The sequence below is a fragment of the Euprymna scolopes genome, chromosome 9 (assembly GCF_053919585.1).
Source record: "Euprymna scolopes isolate OS-2025 chromosome 9, ASM5391958v1, whole genome shotgun sequence".
In the NCBI taxonomy this organism is placed as follows: domain Eukaryota; kingdom Metazoa; phylum Mollusca; class Cephalopoda; order Sepiida; family Sepiolidae; genus Euprymna; species Euprymna scolopes.
Genome location: NC_136490.1, coordinates 99,585,287 through 99,593,939, shown reverse-complemented (window position 1 = coordinate 99,593,939; position 8,653 = coordinate 99,585,287).

The following is an 8,653-nucleotide window of genomic DNA, read 5'->3' as shown; positions in this document are numbered from 1 at the left end:
GTGCTTTCTGAAATTTTTAATAGCCATATTATGCTTGTTTAACGCTAATTCAGTGAATAATTTTTTTCAGATAATTTTTAGAAAGCGATTTATTTAAACTATTATAAGTGACTAAATTATAATTTTCAATCGCCATGGTTAAAACTAAGGAACACAGCGAAGACGTCAGGAAGCTTGTTGTAGCATGCCATACCAATGGGGAGGGCTATGATAAGATTTCAAAGAAGCTAAACCTTCCCAAATCCACTGGTAGAGCCATAATAAACAAGTTCAAATCGCAAGGCCACGTTATGAGTTTAGAGGGTAGAGGGAGAAAAAGGATTCTTTCCCCAAGAGATGAACGGAAAATTGTTCGACAAGTAAAACAAAACCCAAGGATCTCTGTTGGGGAGATTGTTGATGAACAGAGCACCTCTGGAGTGAATGTATCTCGACATACAGTTGGTAGAGTTTTGAAGAGAGCTGGTTTAAAAGCATGTCGTCCGAGAAAGACTCCCTTATTGAAGCCTATGCACCTGAAAGCAAGGCTAGCCTTTGCAAAACGTCATATTGATAAAGATGTTGCATTCTGGAAACGTGTTCTATGGACTGACGAAACGAAAATAGAGTTATTTGGCCATAATAAAGTGTCTTATATTTACAGAAAATCTGGCGAAGCTTTCCTGCCTAAGAACACCATACCCACAGTGAAGCACGGTGGAGGCAGTTTGATGTTTTGGGGATCCTTAGCTGCCTCTGGACCAGGGCGACTTGTTAAGGTCAGAGGTAGCATAAAAAAGGAAGATTATGTTAAAATATTGGATGAAAACCTGAAAGACTCTGCTAAAGAGCTCTCACTTGGTCGTCGTTGGTGGTTCATGCAAGATAATGACCGAAAGCATTCGGCTAAACTGACTAAGAAATGGCTTGAGGACAATTATATTAATGTTTTGGAGTGGCCATCACAAAGCCCAGACCTTAATCCAATTGAAAATTTATGGAGAACATTAAAATTGAGGGTAATGCAAAGGAAGCCTAAGAATCTTATTCAATTGGAGGATTATTGTCAGGAAGAGTGGGCTAAAATTACTACTGAAGAGTGCAACAACTTGGTTGTAAACTATGAAAAGCGACTGAGGAAGGTAATCAAGGCCAAAGGCTTTACAATTGATTATTAAATAAATCGTGCCAATAATTTTGAACAAGGGTGTTTTGCAATTATGTTTGTTGTTCCTTTGTTATTTATTTTTTTCTAAAATCCGATTGCTGCATCGGAAAGGCCAGTTAAAAATACATAATATACTTTGTTATTTTCTTTAATTTAATCCCTTTTTTAGAATTTATTAGACAAAATTTAACTTTTATTTTACCGTGCCAATAAATATGATCATCACTGTATATATACATGTGTGTATATATCCATATATATATGTGTATATATCCATATATATATATATATATATATATATATATATATAATTATATATATATATATATATATATATATGTGGGGGGTGAGAAGTATGCCATTCTGGTAAGAGAGAAACTAGCAGTGTACAATTATGAAAAATAAAAAGAGCATAAAGAAGACAATTCCAGGGCGTCTTTATTTCGAATGCAAGTTGTTCTTACCCTTTTATGGTTACGTTGATATTGTGAAGATGAAAATATATAGAAACTTTCTACCTCCATTTTCCTAAAAAAATTTCAAGGAAAAATCCTTCGATACATCATTAAATGTTGCGGATTAAAAATCAAGTATTCATTCGTTTACGAAGAGTATTCCACTCATACTACATCTGGTAAAAGAACATGCCCTTACATTCTATCAACAATTTCAACTTGAATGATTAAATCCACAACACATAATTCCTGAGATATTTGAATGACATGTAGTCTAGTTCTGTAGAAGGGTCAGAATGACCTCCACTCACCAAAACGTGATGTCCTGTCATTCTTGTAGTGTGATTACTACTTGAACCACTTCACTCGGTTCATAACTTTATTGCTTTGAAGGAGGACTTTCTTAATATATTTTAAATGTTTCGTTACGGGTTTGACAATATTTTTTTGGTTGCTCTTAGCAAGATTTAGGTTAATATACTCAAATCCCAACGAAACGCATGGACATTGTGGCAGAATAAATAAGTAAAATATTCATGTAATACTTATCTGGATATATCCTTAAATCCGTGACGACTTTCTCTCCGCGTAAGTATCAACAAGGTGTTGGTTGTATTGGTGATTTGATGAAACTAATAAAAATAATATAATTATATTATGAAGACTTGAATATAAATTTCAAACAAAATAAATGTCTGTTTTTTTTTGTAATAAGGTGTTGTTTTGTTTTTAAACGTATATAATACGTATTTTATTTTATTCATATAATTTATATGTTTTGCAGTTTATCAGTAGGGCTATGGCAATAGCATATATTTTATTGTTTTGATTTCGATACACAATTAATCAACCGAGAACCACATCACTCTACATAAAAAACATATAAGATATCAATGGATATATACCTAATAATCAAAACAAGGAAAAGAATATGCTGTTGCCATGCACCTATTTATCATGGAATACTAGAACGAAAGATAAATGCACGAAGAACAGTCTCCACTAATGAATTACAATAAGAATTGAATGCACATTATAAGTAAGAGTTATTGTTTTACCAGAAAAATTGGAAAGAGGACACAATGCCTTGTTCTGAGTTGTTACTTAATCAATAATACCAGTATTTGCACTGATTTTTACCTTTTTTTTAATTCAGAATAAAGCAGATTGCCATTTGTACATAAGAGTGTACTTTTTGGAACATATTTGCAGAAGACTACATGAGGAGGTTAGCAACGAGATGTCTGCTCAAATCACACTTACATTTTTAAATCTTTAGATTTCTAAATCTTTACACAGTCACGTAAACAGTAAACAGAGAGAATTCCAAAATATAATAATGCGAGAGAAAAACATTTCAATGGCTTTCTGGCATCTAAGGTTTTCCAGAGTTAGAGGATCTGACTTCGGGTTTGTCAAAGTATATCCATCGAGAGGGCACAAGTGCAATGAGTTCATCAAAGTACATTCTATTCAAGTACTTGTAAAATAGGAACATAGGTGCAATATTGCGGCGAAGGGACAGTAATTAGAGCTATGTAATTACTGCTGAACTTACTCTTTTTTTACCTTATTTAAGAGGAAGAGATTAGTAGCAAATGATCCAGCCCAGAGATTGCAACACTATTCCATACATGGGTGAATGGCGGATTTGTAAAGAAACAGAATAATCCCAGATAGGAGTAATTTTCTAGCACGATGAACGGAATTCACATTCTTTGCAGCAGCATTCTCAATATCCTCATTGTATTTGGCAAGTGCCTATGAATGTTAAACAAATGAGTATGAAGGAAGATACTACTGGTAAACGCATTAGCTTAGATTTTAATTATGTGTATACGATTATAAATTCGTATGTCTTGGATCAACTCCTAAACTAATTAAACGGTCATTATGAATATTAAATATGTGTATATGCTTATATATTTCTATGTATTGGATCCCCTCCTACACTAATTGACTGAAAATTATGAATTTTAATTATGTGTATATATTTATATATTTTTATGTATTTGATTTACTGATAAATTAATTAACCGATCATTATGGATTATGTGTATGCGTAGATGAGTATATATTTGTATGTATTTGATTCAATCCTATACTAATTAACTGAGCATTATAAATTTAATTTTTATATATGTTTGTATATTTGTATAAATATCATATTCCAAAAATCACATACAAGGATCACTTACTTTTTAATGTATTTATGTGTATAAAAAATGCTATCAAAGAAATAAGGTACTTGTGTAGTATAGTACCCGTATGAAAAACAAAGAAAATATTACCTGTGACATACATAAAATCATCAAAACCGAAAATCACGTTTAATATTCGAGTAGTATGACTTACCTGTAAGAAATAAGGTGTTTCTTCACCATGCCAACCAGATAAAAAGAACAAACAAATTTGTATCCCTGGTGTACAGAAAATGTTACACAACAGAAAATTAGATAAACGTATCACGTTCTTTCATTTTTAAATTAGTAAAAAAGGGCTTGTATAGTATACTACACGAGAAATAAGATACTTGTACGGTATAGTACGCATATTAAAAAACAAAGGAAATCTTACCTGTGACGTAAATAAAACTAATAAAAAACGAAAATTATGTAATATATTCGAGTAGTATGACATTTGTTTAAAAAATAAGGTGCTTATTTAATATAGCACTCTAATATAAAAACAAACCGTCAACTACGGGAAGGTTTGCACAACAAAAAATTATGTAAAATCATCGAGTAGTTTCATCTATATATTAGAAATAAGGTACTTGTACATTATCCTACACAAGAGATAAGGTAATTGTGCAATATAATAAAAAACAAAGAAAATTCTACCGGTGACGTGCATATAAGTTATTAAACCCGAATCACGTTATATAGTCGAGTAGTATGAATTTTAAATGAGGGATAAGGTGCTTCTTAACAATAGCACCCAGATGAAAAAAATAAAAAATAAAATAAATTCTTACTCTAGACGCACAAAAATTTTAGCACAACAGAAAATTACTTAAAAGTATCGAGTGCTTGCATTTTAAAATTAGAAAAAAAATAGTACTTTTACAGTATCCTACCCAGGATATGAGGTACTTGTAGAGTGAAGTACGCATATGAAAAACAAAGATATTCTTATCTGTGAGGAACATAAGTTATCAAAATCGAAAATCATGTAATACATTTGAGTTGCATAACATACAAAAATCCGGTGCTTCTTCACTATCGCACTCTGATGTAAAAAAAAAAAACACACTTACCTATGACATACCGAAAATTTAGCACAACAGAAAGTTATGTAAATAATTTAAAATATGTGTTGTACATTACCGGCCCTAGGTCAGGAAATTTTTTCCACATACGTGCTGGAAATTTCTTGTCTTAGGGAAGGTACAATTATTTCATACATATGATGTGTAATAACCGTCCTACGGTAGGTAAAATTATCTTTTGCTCAAGATGCCAAATGATACATAGACATAAAACTTCCTCTATTCTAACTATTCCAGGTATGTTCAAATTTTTTCTCATTGTTTTATACGATACCGAGCAACGCCTTTTGGTCTTGCTAGTATATCATATGCATAATATAATATATATATTACATTCATATACATATATATACATATATATATATTCATACATATATATTCATACATATATATATATACACACATATATATACATATATATACATATATACATATATATACATATATATACATATATATACATATATATATAAATATATATATACATATATATACATATATATACATATATATACATACATATATATATATACATATACATACATATATATACATATATATACATATACATATACATATATATATACATATATATATATACATATATATACATATATATATATATATATATATACACATATATATATATACATATATATACATATATATACACATATATATGTGTATATATATACATATATATACATATATACATGTATATATACATATATACATATACATATATATACATATATATACATATATACATATATATGCATATATACATATATATATACATATAAATATGCACATATATACACATATATATACACATATATATGCATACGTATACATATATATACATATATATACATATATATATATAAATATATATATACATATATACATACATATATATACATATATACATACATATATATACATATATACATATATATACGCATATATATATACATACATATATACATATATATACGTACATATATATACATATATATATAAATATATATATACATACATATATACATACATATATACATACATATATATACATACATATATACGTACATATATACATACATACATATACAGACATATATACATATACATACTTATATACATATACATACATATATACATATACATATATATATATATATATATATATATGTATATATATATATATATATATATATATATATACGAGCAGATCACCATATACTAACTACATCACTCTGACTGACATTACAAACATTTAATGAAATAAATGTTTAAAATTCAACAACATTGCTCGTGGTTTATTGTAGCCGAATGGATATGGTGCTAGCTAATTTAGCCAAAGATGGCTCCTGTCGCCGGGTTCAAATCTATCTACCGGTGTTAATCCTGATACTCTGCACTGAAGATTCTCGAAAGGATTAAACACTAGTGTCTGTAAGTATTTACTAATTTAATAATTATTATAGTCAATAATAATCAGCCCTATTTAAAAAAGCTCGTTTCTCGTCGTTGAACACGTTAAGTTGAATTAAAAGTCGGTCAATTTAGCTCTTACGCGCCGATCGTCATATAATGACTATATCACTCTGACTGACATTACAAACATTTAATGAAATAAATGTTTAAAATTCAGCAACATCTCTCGCGGTTAATGGTAGCCGAATGGATATGGCCCTTGCTAATGGAGCCAGAGATGGCTTTTGTCGCCGGGGTCACATCTATCGACTGGTGCTAATCGTGACACCCTGCACTGCAGATTCCCGAAAGGATGAAACACTAGTGTTTGTAGGTATTTAACAATTATTACAGTAAATATATATATATATATATATATATATATATATATATATATTTGCAGAATCAAAAAAAATATAAAATAATTGCCACTTAGACATAATGGGCTACTAGTATATGATTTATTTTGAGATTCGTTTTTAGATAAACATGACTTCAGATCAAATTTGGTGGTGATTTTGATTTTATTCGTTATTTTTTTTTTTTTTGTGTACTCATGTTCACTCCTAAATTGGCATTCCGCCACTTGGAAGTAATCGGCTACTATTTCCGATTTTGCTTTGGAAAGATTGACAAGATGTTGGTTTACGTTACTACAAACTGCTGCATATTAGTACAGAAAGGGAAGCAGGTAACTGGAGAGAATTCCAAAGCGTTACTTTGAGAGACAAGAAACGATTATACTAGAAAACTTTTTCACATTTAGGAACCACAACACTCGACGAAATTAGATTTTATAACTAAGCGGATTGCTTTGGGATATGTACATCGAGGGGGCACAAGTGCAACGAGTTTATCAGAGCGCATCTATTAAAATAAGTGGACAATAGGCACAGAGATGCAACATTGCAGTTATGGGACGGGGTTGAGCTTAGTTGACAATCAGCCGCCTATTAGATTGAAAACTGTTTTGGACCCTAATAGAGAGGGGCTAGTGGTAGATGCACTAGCCCAGATGCGTAACAATGCTCTATGCATGGCCGAATGGTATCCTTGTAGATATAAGGTGTAATTAGTTTTCTAGCTCTATAGAGGAAACCCACCTTCATTGCTTCATCTTTCAAAATGTACACAGTGTATTTGTTCGAGTTCATATTGCTAGCAACTATTAGGCTAAGGTTTGTGAGGGAAGAATTCTCACGTATGCATTATTTGCCATGGACATCAGCGGTTAAAGATGCGTATTGTAACTGTTACAGGAGAGCAGCTGAATCTTACTCGTACTAGCATTAAATTTTACCATACATTTGCGACCCCATTCCATTGCGGTCTAGAGGTCATTTTTAAACGATTCTGCCATTGTCTTAGATTTTTGTACATTCCGTTTTTCCTTCATGCATGTTATAGCGAGTTGCATTATCAGAAAGTATACCCATCTCGGGCACAATATTATACAAGAGGTCGTTGATGAATATAAGCAATAATGGTCAAGTATTGCCCCCTGAGTCACTTCCGCATTAATGTCATGCTGCTTGGATATACGTCTATCAATGATAACCTGGATCGTCCCATTGTCGAAGAAGGATCTACTTGTATTTAGTATATGTTCAGTTATACCTAGCATTTAATTTTCCTTAACATAGATTCGTGCTAGACTTTGTCAAAGACATTGGATATACTAAGTAGTGTGATATGTGATTTCATTGTTAAACTGGTCTGACGAGGATTTGTACATCGCAGCATCACAAGAGCACTAAGTTCATCAGAACATATTTCCTTAAAATATTTGTGAAACACGCACAGTAATGCAACATTACGGCGATGGGGCAGGGATTGGTGCTTAGTTGCTAAAGCGGAATTGAAGCTATCCACATAAGATGTGCAACGATACCAATGCATGGGCGAATTGTGGCTTTGTAGAAGTACAGGATAATTTCAAGTACGAGTAGTATTCAAGCACGAAAGAGGAGAATCTATCTTTGCTGCGGCAGCTTTCACAATGTCCTTAGTGTATTTGTTCCAGTTTATAATTCTTGTGAATGTTACGCCGAGGAATTTAATGGAAGGATTCTCAAGTAGTGTTATATTTGTTATGGATATCAGCGGTATTGTTCATTTGTAACTATTAAAGAGGGGCAGCTTAATCTTATTAGCGTTAAATGTTACCATCCATTTAGTACGCATTCCATTACGGTCTAGCAGTCATTTTCTAAGAATGTTGCCATTGTCTTAGATTCGTGTACACTCGTTTTTCCGTTATGCATGTCATAGATTGTTGTATCATAGGCAAATCTATACATCTCG